Source organism: Lissotriton helveticus, chromosome 8, assembly GCF_964261635.1.
Source record: "Lissotriton helveticus chromosome 8, aLisHel1.1, whole genome shotgun sequence".
In the NCBI taxonomy this organism is placed as follows: domain Eukaryota; kingdom Metazoa; phylum Chordata; class Amphibia; order Caudata; family Salamandridae; genus Lissotriton; species Lissotriton helveticus.
Genome location: NC_136069.1, coordinates 1,584,206,916 through 1,584,223,651, shown reverse-complemented (window position 1 = coordinate 1,584,223,651; position 16,736 = coordinate 1,584,206,916).

Here is a 16,736-nt window from a genome sequence, read left to right as displayed (position 1 = left end):
GAGGAGAGCGTTGATCAGAACCCTGAAAACGATCAGGTGATTTAATCATCGCGCGGTCGCGCAAATCATAAACTTTTTCGGATGGCGCAGGAGCTTCTATTGCAGGAAAAGTACTCTGAGTCTGCATTGTCTGCTTCCCCTGTGTCTGTTTTTTAGGCCAATTTTGTTTCTTGGACTTGGGTTGGGCATCCGTCACTGCAGATTGTCCCTGTGGTTGTTTTTTCTCCTTCACTGGAAAATATTTCAGACCTCTACTTGTGCGGCCAATCGTTTTATAAGCGGCCACCACAATCTTTGCTAACTGGCGGGGTTTGTCGGCATCGGGCAGAGCAGCCAAAGCATTCGACACCTGAAAGTTAACTGCATCTCCTTTAACATTGGAGAGAATGAGATCACTTACAATCTCAAAAGAACCACACAGGCGCATACCCAATTCAACCGCTGCCTCTGGACCGTGATCATTCTGAACACGTCTAACGATTTCAGGCAGGGCAGTCATAGACGGGGTGCCGAAGCACCTTGTATAAACTGCCGCAAATGTTTTTCCCCAGCTGTCACAGTCAGCAAGTTCAGGAGTAATATCCTTCGGTAGAGTAATCGTCAACATTCTATGTTTATCAGCAGGAGTAGAATTCGGAAAAACCGCCTCCAGTTGATCAAACTTCTCTGCTAGCCAGAATGGGAAGTCATCGTTGTCAACAGGACGCGCACCAAAAACCGAATTTACCATCACTGGATTGAGACGCATACCGCCTCGTTCCATGGGAGCGGCCGCACCCCCCTGGGGACCACCAGGAAGATGTCGACCGATGTATTGCACTAAAGCACGAATCACGGAAATGGAAACTACATGCAGCCTGCGGATTTCAGCCAGGGTGCAAGCCCCGTGATTAGTACCTGGAATTGAGAGTGGACCTAACCTCGCACGGGACATAGAGTGGGGGAGGGCGCCATCAAACCAAACTCGATGCTGCCAATGATCAATAGGTATTTCCAATGCCCTGTATGGCGTATATTCAGCCGGGACATCCGAGGCGGTGTAGGAGTGGTACAAACCAGAATTAGCGTCCACAGCCGGAAACGTAACCCAAGAGTAAAACAACTCGTAAGGAAACGCCGGATCTGCACTTACCACGAAAATCACAGCCATCCCATCTACTGGGACCTGGTACGTCTGAAGATGGTTGCGTATCGCTACGCGACTATGCTGTGCAATAGCCACCGCAGCCGCCATCACAGAATTGGAAACAAGAAAACACAAAGAACACTTTGTAGCACAACTGGGTAGTAATTCAAAGAAACCGTTTAAGTAAGAATCAAGCTTGAATAAAGACCTATTTCAAAAAATAGGTAGGTTTCACCAACACCCCGTTTTCCGGAAACGGACGTGAAGGGGTTAAGGCATGAACGATAAACTACTCGAGTGTCATGATATAAGACCACCGAAACCGTTGGGCGCCATGTTGCAGGGTTTCTGTACTCACACAGAACTGTGCACAGAGGAGTGGAACCTCGGCAAATTAGGATGTCCCAAAACTTACCTTAGCAACCAACTCACCCCTTACCGAGCTAGCTACAGTGTCTCATTGGACATATCAAACACCCAATGTTTAGACAAACCAGAACATGAACTTACAGTACCTCAGGGTACGTGGGACTCATGAACACTCTTTCGTTATATTATCATTACAAACCAGAACATGGAGTAAAGAAGACACATGTGCATTTGAAATGTTTATTTACTAATGCCGTCTTCTCAGGCGCAGTATCTTTGATAATACAAGTATACTTATTATCAGTAGCAAAATTATCAGCATAGTTACTAAGACATAAAAAGCGAATGGTGACAGCATGTTAACATGCTGTAATGAATAAGAGTTAACAACACTTATATCTCACCCTCCCTAACACATATATTATATTATTATCTAAGAAGGTCTCTTTGGGTTGTTTTAGGGCGGGCCCATACCTTAGTGTCCTAGCATGAAGGAATCACATCAGCATACACCAGCTCTCTCTGCATGTGCACCGCATCAAGTGTGTTAACAATTCTCGTGCAAAGCAATATCAATCCCGCCTCAAGTCCAAGTTGGCAAAGGCTGCACTTGTGTTATGACTATGAAGGCGTGAAGATCAGACCTCATAACAATTCCATATCGTGTTGCTCCTGAAACTTCAGCACTCTCCGTGCAGACATGTTTTATTAAACAATGCAGATATCAGAGCAATAACATATTATTCTCACATTCACCACGGCAAACTACTAGGTTGAAAGCTAAGTCAACAAATGAGGGTCGTGTGCAGAAGTTGCAAGAAAGGAAAAATGGCGTTTAAATCTCAAATGTACCTATGCTAACTTAACACGATATAAGGATATATAGGAGCTATACAACAGTCCGAGTTCAGTTTCAGGCGGCTGTCCTTCATCCACTCGGCGACGTCTTTCATCCCTTCGTGTAGGCAGGTTATGGCGGTGTCGGGGTCTCTGGTGAGGGAGAGGATCGGCTGGGGTCGTCGGCGTAAGAGATGATGTTGAGGTTGTGCTGGCGTGCGATGGCTGCGAGAGGTTTCATGTAGATGTTGAAGAGGGTGGGGCTGAGTGAAGATCCTTGCGGGACGCCGCAGATGACTTCGGTGGCCTCGGAGCAAAACGGGGGGAGGCGGACTCTTTGTGTTCTTCTGGCGAGGAACGAGATGATCCACTCCAGTGCCTTCTCTTGGATACCGATGTTGCTGAGGCGCTGGACTAGGGTGCGGTGGCAGACCATGTCGAACGCAGCGGAGAGGTCCAGGAGGATGAGGGCCACTGTTTCCCCCTTGTCGAGCAGGGTCCGGATGTCGTCGGTGGCTGCGATGAGGGCGGTCTCGGTGCTGTGGTTGGCTCTGAAGCCGGACTGCGAGGGGTCGAGGGATCCGTTCGTCTCGAGGAAGGCGGTCAGCTGTCTGTTGACGATCTTCTCGATGACTTTAGCAGGAAAAGGGAGGAGCGAGATGGGGCGGAAGTTTTTGAGATCGGTGGGGTCCGCTGTAGGTTTCTTCAGGAGGGCGCTGATCTCGGCGTGCTTCCAGCTCTCCGGGAAGGTGGCGGTGTTGAAGGAGGCGTTGATGATGTTCCGGAGTTGGGGTGCGATGGTGGAGTCGGCCTTGTTGAAGACGTGGTGTGGGTAGGGGTCGGTCGGTGATCCGGAGTGGATGGTGTTCATCGTGCGGGCTGTGTCTTCGGTGGTCACCGTGGTCCAGGTGCGAAGGGTGGCGGTGGGGGGCGTTGGTTCGACGGTTGGGAGCGTGGGTGGGGCGCCGAAGCTGTTGTGGATGTCGGCGATCTTGCGGTGGAAGAACGAGGCGAGGGAGTCGCAGAGGTCTTGTGACGGAGTGATGTCGTTGGTGCCGGTGCTGGGGTTGGAGAACTCCTTGACGATAGTGAAGAGCTCTTTGCTGTCGTGGGCGTTGTTGTCCAGTCGTTCCTTCAGGGATTTCTTCTTGGTGGTGCGGATGAGCTCGTGGTGCTTGCGGGTAGCGTGTTTGAGGGCGGTCATGTTGTCGGTGGTCTGGTCGAGGAGCCAGGCTTTCTCGAGGGTGCGGCAGGTCTTCTTGGAGTCCTTGAGGTCGTCGGTGAACCAGGATGCCTTCTTGCTTCTGGGTCTGCTGGGAGGGTTCTTTAGTGGCGCGAGGTCGTCGGCGCAGGCGGTCAGCCACTGTGTGAAGTTGCGGGCTGCTTCGTTGGGGTCCGTTGTGTTGGCGGGTGGGCTCTGGCTGAGGGAGGTGGTGAGCTGGTCTGCGGTGATCTTGCTCCAATTCCTGTGAGGTACCTATTGCGGGTGGTGGTGAGTCGTAGATCTTTTGAAGCTGAAGTGGACGCAGCTGTGGTCGGTCCAGTGGAGTCCGGTGGCGTGGCTGAAGGTAATGTACTTGCTGGAAGAGAAGACGGGATCAAGCGTGTGGCCGGCGTAGTGGGTGGGGGTGTTGACCAGTTGCTTGAGTCCGAGGTTGGCGAGGTTTTCCAGCAGGGCGGTGGTGTTGCGGTCCTTGTTGTTCTCCAGGTGGAAGTTAGTTGAGGTCCCCGAGGAGGATGTAGTCGGTGGAGGGGAGGGCGTGCGGGCTGATGAAGTCTGTGATGTCTTCGCTGAATTATGTGCGTGGTCCCGGGGGTCTGTAGACGAGGGTGTCTCTGAGGGTCGTCTTAGGGTCGGTGTGAATCTGGAAGTGGAGATGTTCGGCTGCGGCGAAGGAGTCGTTGGCGTCGGTCGTGATGCGGATGGTGTTCCTGTGGACGATGGCGATGCCACCTCCGGTCTGGTTGATGCGGTCCCTCCTGATGATCTTGTACCCGTCCGGGATGGCGATGGCGATGTCGGGTGCAGAGGAGGCGTTCATCCAGGTTTCCGTGAGGAAGGCGACGTCCGGTGATGTAGCATCGAGGAGGTTCCAGAGTTCCACGGCGTGTCTGTGGATGGAGCGGGTGTTGATCAGGATGCACTTGAGGTGGTTGCTGCTGGTGTTCGTCTTGGCGGGTGCAGGGCAGGTTCAGAGGCAGGTGAACTTGCAGGTGCAGCAGGTGAAGGGTCCGTGGGTGCGTCTCAGGGTGGCTCGGCAGCAGACGTGGGTCCGGCCGGCATTGAGTGCGTTGAGAGTGGCGGCATCGTAGGTCAGTCGGGTCGTCTTGCCTCGGCGGGGAGGGCCAGGGGTCCTGGCGCTGGGCGCGGGCCAGGCGCGGACGGGCGCAGACGGGCTTACCTTTGGCGCACCTTCGGCGCTCAATCGGTGCTCCCGCTGCGCGCGTCCGCTGCGCGGTCGCTCTGGGGGCGTCATAAGTAAGGAGCCGGGAGGGAGGAGCAGCTGGGTGGCGGGAGCGGGGCGGCGAATGGAATCACAGGGGGGCGGGGCCGCAGGGAGGCAGCGGCGGGAAATTCCAAGAAGCAGCGGGCAGCGGGAAATTCCCAGGAGCAGTGGGAAATTCCCAGGAGCAGCGGGAAATTCCCAGGAGCAGCGGGCAGCGAGCGAAGGAATCTGCAGGCAGGAGGCGGCAAAGGCAGGCAGGAGCGGCAGCAGTGAGTGGGGCGACCACATATTCCATTATACTGAAATCAAAAACATGTATTTCACAAGTTTCACTAAATCTAAATGTAAAATAATGTGTAAAATAATGAGTGCATACTTGTAAATAATGGTTATGCATGTTACAGGGTATTAGACATTGACCTTCTCAGGGGATTGCCCTAAAACATTAAGCGCCAGTTGTACAACTGTTTTTCACCGTCGCAAAGGGGTTTTAGGCACGTTTGCGACCGCAAAATATGAGTTGCCAATGTACCAACCCTATTTTGTGAGTTGCTAATCAATTAGCGACTCACAAAATAGGGTTAGCGACTCGCAATTAGGAAGGGGCAGTCCAAGGGCGTCCCTTCCTAATAGCGACTCCAAAACCTATGTATGAATGTTTTGCGACCACAATTGCAGTTGCAAAACACTCGCAGTTTACCACCCTTCACAGAAGGGTGGTAGGGCACTCAAAAACAGACGGGGTCCCAAGGAGAACCCTTACCCTGTGGGAATGCATGCACAAATATTTTTTAAGGGCAGGCAGTGGTCCCAGGGACCACTGCCTGCCCTTAAAAAATTAAACTGAAAAGTTTAATTTTAATTTTTTTAATGCATCCCGTTTTCCTTTAAGGAAAACAGGCTGCATTGGTTTTTTTTAAATTGCTTTATTGACAAAGCAGTCCCAGACATGATGCTTTTCTCACCCCAGCAGGCCACCATCCCTGGGAGTGTCAGCCATTCCCAATGGGGGTGCAAATTGCAACAGCCTCATTAATATTCATGAGGCATGCAATTTGCGACCCCATTGGCAATCACAAACAGTGTCTGAGCCACTGTTTTACATAGCATTTTGCGACTCGCAAATTGCGACTCATAATTTGGCCTAGTTTGCGAGTCACAAAATGCTATGATCGTACATCTGGCCCTTTGCTTTTTGTCCTCCTGGTTTTTGCTGAATCTCTTTTCATGGCCTTAGGACTCTGAGAACTTTCTTACTGTACTGCAGAGGGAAAGCGCGTGTGCCCTTGCTACAGATGCCAGGAAGGGGTGATTACTTGATTGGTTTAGGTGTCATACCTGTGAGTGTCCTGTAAAAAGGCACACCACATACCAACAGCATGTACTGCACTGGCTAGTAGTGTGACGCAGCATTGATTGTGCCACCCACCAGAATAGCCTGTCAGATATGGAGCAGGCCTGTCATTGCTGTCCCGTGAAGGCGCAGTTGCGTTTGTGCTTAAGTTAGCATTTTTCACTCTTTAGCCAACCCTGAGTGAGCCTACCACTACAGCAGCCCCTAGGGAAAGCCCTGTGGTAGGTGAAAGGCATGGCTGGTTCACACAAGTGTTCCCTGCCCAGGTAGTGAAGAACCCCCACATGGGTTTTCCTTACCTACAAGGTTGGCTCTTCCCATGGGACACCACCAGGGTGTTACTGATTCTCTGTCTGTGGCCTTAGGGCTCTGGGCACTCTCCCACTGAATCTGCAGTGGGGAAATGCATGTGCCATTCCCACACATGTTAGGAGGTGGCGCTTTACTGATGGCTTGAAACCATGTCACAAGCCTGCCATTGCCGGCCTATGTGTGCTCTCTTGCACCTGTGGTGTTTTTTAACATGCGTTAGGTCTGCAATTGCCGGCCTGTGTGCAGATTTGCACCTATGGTGTTTTTAAATATGCGTCCAGCCTGCCATTGCAGGCCGGTGTGTTCGCACTTGTACCTGTGGTGTTTTTAAATATGTGTCCAATGTGCACACCTGCACCTATGGTGTCCAGCCTGCCATTGCCGATCTGAGTGTGAGCAATTGCACTTGTGCTCAGGTTGGCTTCATGTCCCTACCCAATCCTGAGAGGACGTTTCAATACCACTACATCACCCCTAGGGTGGTCTTAAAGGGTTAAGACAATACTTGCGGACCCTATAGGGTATTAGTTTCATTGTTCTTGTGTTATATTTTAAGTATTTACACAAATATTAGTAATAATAATGTTTCAACCAACTTGCACGTGTCTAATACCCTGCTCCAGGACTTTATATCAAAAAGTACACCTTTTTGCATACTTGGAAAGCCTTGAGAAAACAGCAGAGGAACTAAATATGGTTGAAACTCCCCTGAAGAGTTTTCTTTCAAAGTAATTTGCCTAGACTGGTGATTTCTATCAAATGAATATTATAGTTTAGTCGCAGTGGGCAAGAGTTATACATGGTTGTTTGCTTTTTCAGATTAGAGGATTTGCAATTGTACAGTTATGTAATACCACCAGTTTGTGCATGGAGTAAGCACATGTGGGGTGTAGGCATGAATTTGCAAATGTCAGCCTATATCTAATATAGTAAGGTGCAAGATTGTCTGCTACAGACACATGTATGTGCCAGACCATATGCATAGTTGTATGAAGAGAGCACAAGTGCTTTTAGGTGATGGCCCTTTTATCCGGATTAGTGTACAATTTGTCAGCTGCAACTAATGGTATAGTTTGCGGTAGGTTAGGGGTTTTACTTGTGGTGTGTTTGCCTGAGGAGTGACTGTGGGAATATCTGAAATTCTACATATGTAGCCTTCACCAAGGTTATTCATGCAATTTCCAAATGTGGAGAGTACCACCTGCAAAGAGCATGTTTTGTCAATGTGTACAATCATATGCCACTGCACCATATATATGTTTAATTTGAAAATTTGATAAATAAATAGCAGTAAAGTCCCAGTTGCAGAGTTTGAAAATTGAATGCACGTTATTAGCAGTTGGTTGTGCAGTGAAGAGGCCTGTATTAAATTTAGCTGTCGCTTTCACAATTAGAGCTGGGGTTTCATTATGGCAGCTGCAGGTCACCACAAAAGTCGACAAGAGGGTGGCAGACTGCAAAATGGCCTAACAGTATCAGAAAATTTCCCTCATCGACCAATATTATTTACATACAAGGACTACTTCGCATTGTTTGACAATTCCATTCAAAAAGTACACCTCATAAACACAGCAGTTATTCTCATAAATACTTTTTTATTTGTATCAAAAAGGTTATTCATTATTTTCTATTTTTCTTTTCTTTTTTTTGGATTAAATTCATTTAATGAGTCACAGAGAGTAGACTTCAGTTCTACAATACATATGTTCATTGATACATTGATACATTAATTCATACTATTTCTAAAACAATCACGTAAAAAAACCTTAATCCCCCTGTATCACTTCATTCATACACATCAACTCTCATACCACTACTTTCACTCACACAATATCAATACCAACTATATCCCAACTAGGTACTCAAGGTGTCTCTATAACAAAGTAGGAGACCCAGCACTAGAATGGTCTACGCGCGTTTCGGTGGATTAATAGATGTCCAAAAACCACCTTCTTCAGGACCTTGTAAGATATAACACATGTGGGATCCAGGGGACCAGTTTATATTGTAATATTAGAGGTATTCCAATATCGCAATGCTGTCAATCATGGTACACAAGCATCCGTTTAGACGTTAGGAGAGTTTTTATTAGTAGTTCTTCTGCACATAGAGTAAGGTCCGCATATTATCCAAGGATCATAGTCTTATTCCAAATTTCTAATACCCAGTGGTAATGTAATCCTTGGGAGTAGCGTCCTTTCAGATTCCCTTTAGTAATATCTGTGCTGTGGATATATGTAGCAGTCACTCATGGTAGTTCGGTAAAATCTCTTGTACAATACCTTCTCTATTGCACGTCCTTCGCTATTAGACAACCCATAACGTCTCCAGAAAGAAACTTTCTGGAGACGTTATGAGTGATATGAGAGTTGATGTGTATGAATGAAGTGATCCAGGGGGATTAAGGTTTTTTTACGTGATTGTTTTAGAAATAGTATGAATTAATGTATCAATGTATCAATGAACATATGTATTGTAGAACTGAAGTCTACTCTCTGTGACTCTTTAAATGAATTTAATCCAAAAAAAAGAAAAGAAAAATAGAAAATAATGAATAACCTTTTTGATACAAATAAAAAAGTATTTATGAGAATAACTGCTGTGTTTATGAGGTGTACTTTTTGAATGGAATTGTCAAACAATGCGAAGTAGTCCTTGTATGTAAATAATATTGGTCGATGAGGGAAATTTTCTGATACTGTTGTATGTTCTTTCTCCTCTTTTTCCCTGACCACACGGTCTCATAGAGGGGGTCCCTTAATATTGCACTTGCAAAATGGCCTAAACCATTTGTTTTGACGTTAGGAAATAGGCGTGGAAATCTTGTCTAGACCTACAACAATCCTGGGACTGGAGTTTGAGCTGGTGCTGCTTTAAGATGGTAAGTCATCTGCCACCCCAAGTGAGCTTGACGTGGCACATGACCATGAGCTCCTGAGGCTACGAAAATCACGTGCTGAGCTATGCTATGTATGTATGTATGTATGTATGGATTGATGATTGCGTTGTTTGTGTAGCACAAACTTAGTCAAAAGACAGTAGAGTAATGCAAATGGCCAAAAGCAAACAAACAGTCAACTAGGGATAGCAAAGGTAGCTGGGTTCTGGGAGCAGAGGTGTACAGTCATTGCATTGTGATGCAGTTTTTAAAGAGGTCTGCCTTCAACTCTTTCCTAAACTGGAACTGTGTTGGGGTGGTACTGTTAGTCGTGGATGTGGCTCAAGATCCCAGGTCCATAGATGGAAAAGGCCTGCAGCCTTGTATCCTTTTTACACTTCTTAGTTTGCAGTCTGATGATGTCCTGGCTGTGAGTGTGCTGTGAGCTATCAGAGATGGTTAGCTTGTCTGCATGTTACATGGGGGTGTTGGTCATGATGGCTTTGTAAATGATGCATCTAGTTCTGATAATGATGCAGGCTGGCAAGGGGAGCCAATGAGACTCCATCCGGATGAGGGTGATGTGACTATATTTTTTCATGCCATGGAGATGTGCTGCAGCATGTAGAATGCCCTTCAGGGCAGCCAGTGTGTAATCTTGGAGGCCATGGAGGAAGGCTGTACCACAATCCAAGATGCAAGAGTCCGACGGCTTGAGCAGCAGTTCTGAAGTCACTTTTTAGAAGAAATCCTGTGTTCCATGAGGGTGAGGTTGGTGTCCAGCGTGAATCCAAGTGACTTGGAATTTAGTGAAAGTTGGGATTCAAAGCTGTCAGGGTTCAAACCATTGAGCCAGGCTTGCACTCTTTCTTGCTGCTGTCTTGGAAGATAACATGAAATCTGTCTTGATGGGGTTGAGCTTCAATAGATGCTGGACATCCAGGTGTGGAAGATGTTCAGGCATTGTTTGAACTGTTGGATGTCAGGAGTGGCAGAAACTTTACATCCTGATTTTATCTAGAAACAGGGTGATTGTCTATACTCTATCACGTCTGTGAATTATGACATTAAATGATCAATTAGCATTGTAAAGGAACCTACTATGACCTACTATGATTCGTGGACTCGTTTGTGACTTTGAGTAAATAGTAAACTTCTTTGGTCTTTTATGGTATCAGTATTATTGAGGTATGCCATTATCAATTTGTTAGCAGTGATAAGCCAAAAGTATTTCATTTTGATTTGTTTTGAAGCACACTACCCAAGTCCATGACTGCTTTTAGCAAAATGCTTCAGAACATGTTTGCTGAGCTTGAGATTCACTAAGGTCTTCTGTCATTGGCCCAGCTTCCCTCTGCCCTAGACTGTCACACTTCTCTACAGCTGCCAGTGAAGCACTCTTCCCTTGTCCCATTGACAGCAGCGCTGACCTTGGAATGCCCTCTACCCACCCCATGCATCAGGCTGAGACACATCTGAAGAGTGAAGAGGCATGAAGGTGAGTTTCAAAATGCACCAATGTCAACAGTTTCTTGTAGTGGTTTATGTTTCTGAGAAAAATAAACTGAAAATGATTCATCTTCCAAAGACTTTCCCTGGGAACACTGACTTGCAAATTATATAATGGATGGGCAGATTGCAAGAAAGAGAGCCAGAGAACAGTCAGCGAGATAAATAGATTCATAGATGCAGGCGGAATGAAAAACATCAATGGATGGTTGTAAGGATAGGTTGATAAACAACTGATTAGCTATACACAAAAAAAAATGTCACTGGGGTTTACATGCACACTTCTTACACACTTGGAATACAAACACAATAAAAAACTAGCTTCAGGTAGAAATGTGATCACAGTACGTGCATCACTCTGAATGAATGAATGGATGAAGATAACATTTATTAAGTGCACAGATACTTCAAACTATTTTTTGAAAATATATTTATTAGCTTTTTCTTTGTGAGCAAAAGTTACAATTGGCAGCGTCCATCAGGATGACAAAACACAGCAGTGTATTACAGGACTGGTACTTTGTGAAAGAAAATACTGGAAAAAGTGCATGTGCAATAGCAATGTGCAATCAAACTTGACTAATGGGTCAATATAAATACCAAGAGAGTACTGCTGCAGTGATGCAATCTGGGGGTAAACACATGAACTGGAGTGGGGAGTAGGGTGGATGAATTAGGAGGCAGCAGCAGGTCACGTTTGTGCAGTGGAAAGATGTTTGAGGTATGTGGAGAGAGGCCGGCAGTATAGTGGTGGAGGAATGTGTTGGGGTGTAGAGAATGGGAAAACTCAAGATCAGAGGTGCCCATCTTGAAGGTGATGGATCACAAGGGTGGCACACATGAGTCACAAGGGGAGGTTATTTTTCCCCACCCTTTGTAGGAACTGTGAAAGGACCGTAGCCCAATGAGGGGAAATAGGCCAATTCTAAAACTAGCCAAGCAGAGGAGGAATTTGAGGAGGAGAGTCAAATGAGATTATCTGCTGTCTATGCTGTCACCATCAGGGGAGTTTGAGAGCCATGTTGAGTGTCGTCAGAGGGAAAAGCGTCATCGTCAATCGTGAAGATGTGTGGGCACTTCTCATTGTCAGTAGCAAAGTCATTGGTCCCTAGGGTGGCCCCAGCCTGCAGTGCTTACCGTTAGTTCTTGATAATTTGCTTGAGGTTTAGAGGTGCTACCAGGAATGAGCACAAAGTGGTTCCTGCTCGTGATCCACCCCGACGTTTCCGAAGCAAATTCGGTGGAGGTGGAGAGGGTCTAGAATGGTACGCCGCTGATGTTCCATGATCAATCAATCAAGGAACTATAAGCGTACTACTCACCCCTGAGGGTCTCAAGGAGCAGAGGGGGGGGCGCTGTTGCGTTCAGTCGACGAGCCAGGTCTTGAGCACCTTCCTGAAGGTGTTCAGGGAGGGGCCGCATCTGATGTCGATAGGGAGCTCTTGTTGCATGTATTGGTCGCGATACAGGAGAAGGCTCTTCCCCTTGTTCAGGCTTTGGGGATGTGAGGGGTTTTGGCGAGGGCGAGGTTGACAGAGCGGTTGTTTCTTTTGGGTATGTGAAAGGTGATTCTTTCGTTGAGGTATTGAGGTCCTGTGTTGTGGAGGCATTTGTAGGCATGGATGAGTATCTTGAAAGTAACTCACTTCTCAAAGGGCAGCCAGTGGAGGTTCCTTAGGTGTTGGCTGATGTGCTCATGTCGGGGAATGCAGAGGACAAGTCTGGCTGTGCTGCTCTGTATCGTCTGGAGCTTGCAGAGTAGGGACTTGTTGATGCCGGCGTAGAGGGAATTTCCGTAGTCCAATCTGCTGGTTATGAGTGAATGGCTGTCTGTCTTTCTTGACTCAGGGGGGATCCATTTGAAGGTCTTTCGGAGGATGCGAAGGGTGTTGAAACAGCTGGATGTGACGGCGTTGACCAGCTTGTTCATGGAGAGGGAGGTGTCAAGTATGATGCCGAGATTTCTGGCATTGTCCGTGGGGGTCGGAGGGCTGCCGAGTTTGGTGGGCCACCAGGTGTTGTTCCCTGCAGATAGGGTGGTTCCGAGTACGAGGACATCTGTCTTCTTCGAGTTGAGTTTCAGGCAGCTGATGCTCATCCAGGATGCAACGCCCTGCGTTGCATCCTGGATGAGTCTGGTGGGGGTGGGGTCCTTGGTGAGGGAGAGGATGAGCTGAGTGTTGTCGGCGTAGGATACTATGCTACGGCTGTGCTGTCTGACGATGGCGGTGAGGGGGGCCATGTAGATGTTGAAGAGGGTTGGGCTGAGTGATGATCCCTGGGGTACTCCGCGGTTGAATTGAGTGAGTTCGGAGAGGAAGGGTGGCAGTCTGATTTGTTGGCTTCTGCCCGTGAAGAATGAGCACATCCCGTCAAGAGCAGCTCCTTGTATGCCAGCGTCGTGTAGTCTGGCGGCGACTGTGCGGTAGGAGACTGTGTTGAAGGCTGCTGACAGGTCAAGTATGATCAGGGCTGCGGTGTGGCCTTGGTCGAGGATGGTGCGGATGTCATCTGTGGTAGCGAGTAGGGCAGTCTTGGTGCTGTGGTTGCTGCGGAATCCGGATTGGGAGGGGTTGAGGGTGTAGTTGTCTTCAATGAACTTTGTTAGCTGTGCGTTGTCGATCTTCTCCGTGACTTTTGCTGATAAGGGGAGGAGAGAGATGGGACAGTAGTTTTTGAGGTCCGTGGGATCAACTGAGGGTTTCTTACGCAGGGGTCAGACTTCTGCGCGTTTCCAGTCATTGGGGAAGGTGCCAGTCATGATGCTGGTGCTGATGGTCTGTCGTAATTCTGGTGCAATAGCGGTGGCGGCTCTGTGGTAGATCTGCAGTGCACAGGGGTCCATGGGTCCCCCCGAGTGGATGCCTTTCATGGTGGAGGCTGTCTCCTCAGTCATGACCGGTGGCCAGGAGGCAATGATGGGCTAGCTGGTGTTGCTGTAAGACGAGGTTGTTGCGATGCCCAGTGTTTGGTCATTGGAGTTGTCATAGAGGTTCTTGATTTTCAGGTCAAGTCAAGTCAAGGACATTTGTATAGCGCACAAATCACATCCTGAGAGTCTCATGGCGCTTGCAGCAGTCTCTGACAATAGGAGAACGCAGCTAGTTTGCAAAAAGCCAGGTCTTTAGTCCTTTGCGAAAATGGCCGTGATCAGGAGAGTTTCGGAGATGGAAGGGTATGTTGTTCCATGTGGCCGGGGCCAGGGACGAAAATGCTGTGCCGCCATTTCTAGAGGTACGTGTTCTCAGAGGTATTAATAATAGTTCATTTCTGGATCTAAGATCTGTTTGTGGCTGATACCATCTGAGTTTTTTGGACCAGTATTTAGGGCCCTTTTCATACATTTGTCTATGCACCAGACATAGTATTTTGAAAATGATACGCTTTTTTACCGGCAACCAATGTAGGCTTTTTAGACAGGCGGCAGAGGAAGTTTTCCTCGGGAGGTTAAGAACCAACCGGGCTGCAGTGTTCTGGAGAACCTGCAGCCTCCTCAGATTATGTTCATTTATAGAGGACAGGAGTGCATTCCCGTAGTCCATTCTCTTTATTATAAGGCCGTGGACTAAGGGTTTACGAGCCTGAATAGGGATCCATTTAAAGATTTTTCTCAAACTCCAAAACAGGTGCCAACTGTGCTGTTTATTTGGCAGTTCATGGATAATTTGTTATCCAACAAAAAGCCCAAGTTACGGGTTGACTCCTTTGGTACTGGGCATGTGCCCAGCTTAATTGGCCACCAATCATCTGTCCAATGTCTGCCGCCTTGCCAAAGAGCATAATTTCTGACTTGCTGCCATTTAGTTGGAGGTGATTGATGGTCATCCATTCCTCAACTTGTTCCAGGCAGCTTTGGAAACCTTGTTTGGTTTCATTGAGGTCAGAATCTAGTGTGACAAGGATCTGCGTATCATCGGCATACGACAGAACATCAAAGCCATTGTCTCTAATTATATTGGACAAAGGGGTCATATAGATATTAAAGAGCGTTGGGCTCAGTATAGAGCCCTGAGGGACGCCCATTTTGACAGGTCTCTCATTAGCGCTGTTTTCTCCGATTTGGACCGTTGTAGTGCGGTTGGACAAATAACTCGAAAACCAATTCAAGGCCTTTCCTCTGACACCAATCTCCCACAATCGATGAATTAGAATGCGGTGGGAGATGGTGTCAAATGCCGCTGACAAATCGAGCAGCACAAGGATGGCTGACTGGCGCTTATCCAGTGCCAGCCTGATGGGATCAACCACCTCTACCAGTGCGGTTTCAGTGCTATGTTGTGTCCTAAAACCCGATTGCGAGGAGTCAAAAAGTCCATGGCTTTCAAGGTGATTCAAGTTTGTCGCAGAGGTCCTGGGAGGGGGTGATGTCCGTGGTTTCGCTGGGGGGTTTGGTGAATCCCTGGATGACACTGAATAGCTCCTTGGAGTTTCTGGTGTTGGCGAAGAATTTGTTGTGGATGAAGGTTTGCGTGGTATTTCTGATATGTTGGTGGTATTCTGTCAGGGCAGTTTTGTAGGTGGTGTGGATTTCAGGTGTCTTGTTGTTTCGCCAGTTCTTCTCTAGGTGTCTGCATGTGCGTCTGGCTTCTTGTAGGTCGGCGGCGAACCAGGTGGCTTTCCTATGGCACTGTCTGTCGGAGTTGCATAGTGTGGCAAGCTTGTCTGCGCAGCTGGAGATCTAAGTGTGGGGTCCTCTGGCTGCAAGGTTGGCATCGATTGATCCACCCAGTTCCAGGCATCCTTTGGCCATGATCTTGAGGTTGGCTGGAAACAGCAGTCAATATTGCACTCCAAGCTAACGAAGATGGCATCTGACTTCCAGGAAGGAGGAACGCTGCTGTTGGACTACACAGGTATAGTTCAGAAACAGCACGGTCAGCCTGCCTGGCAGCATATAGAAGAGCGTTGCAATCTTTGAATTGTAAGAGTTTTGCCATCATGGAGTGTGAAGGAACCTCCAGAAGGGGGCATTTTGAGCAGGCACACGATGAGCCCTCTCTAAAGGCAAAAAGGTGGTAAGCTCTCATGTTGGAGTGAGGGACCTTAACCAGGCTTCCAAATATGTGATGAAGTCCTGATCCTCCTCCTGTTACTGCTCCGTGAGCCACCTTCTGTCTTCCGCTCTGTCTTTGTGTGCGAACTCGTTCCTGTAGATCCTGGATGGCACATTGGTTGTCAGTTGCCATTGAGTGTAGAGTAAGCAGGGCTTTTTTCCCATCCAAGACTTTATCGTTTAAAAGTCTGCTGAGATCGTCGAGCAGGAAGCACAGTTCAGTTGTCAGAGTACCACGCATGGTTTCGATAGAGACTTAGGAGTAATCTGTGGCAGACAGCACTTATCCAGTTTATCCAACGCAGACAGCGTTGGGGTAGGTCCCAGCACACCTAAGACACCACCAGGTATTCATGCAATCAAGAAATAATTGTAACATTTTAACATAAGAGCAATGGAGTGCACAGGATGACAGAGGGTGGACCTGCTGTTGCTGATGGTGGTGCAGGTGTGGCAGAGTGTAGCCTGTCCATGTTGAGTAGCATCACGAAGATAGCATCGTCCGGTATGCAATAGATGCAAGATGGGAGTCAAGGAGCAGCAGGAGGGTTAGCACTCCCCTCAGCATGGGAAAGGTAAGCTGAAGAACCTCAACAGTATTCCCTTGTCAGAGTTGTCATGTCTCCTTTTTTACTAGCAGAACTGCGAGAGTGAACTGGGGGGAGAAATCAGTGGGAGGACACGTGTGCCCAGTGATGCTGTCCACAATGTCAGGGGGTAGTCCCTTGGAGTTGCCCACCAGCAGGCATTGCCCCCGCATCCCTCAGACATGTGCCAATCTGAAGTGTTAAAGGATGGTAAAATCAAGATTCCGTCCAGAGTGCCTTGGCTGCCCTGTGGGTGACAAAGCA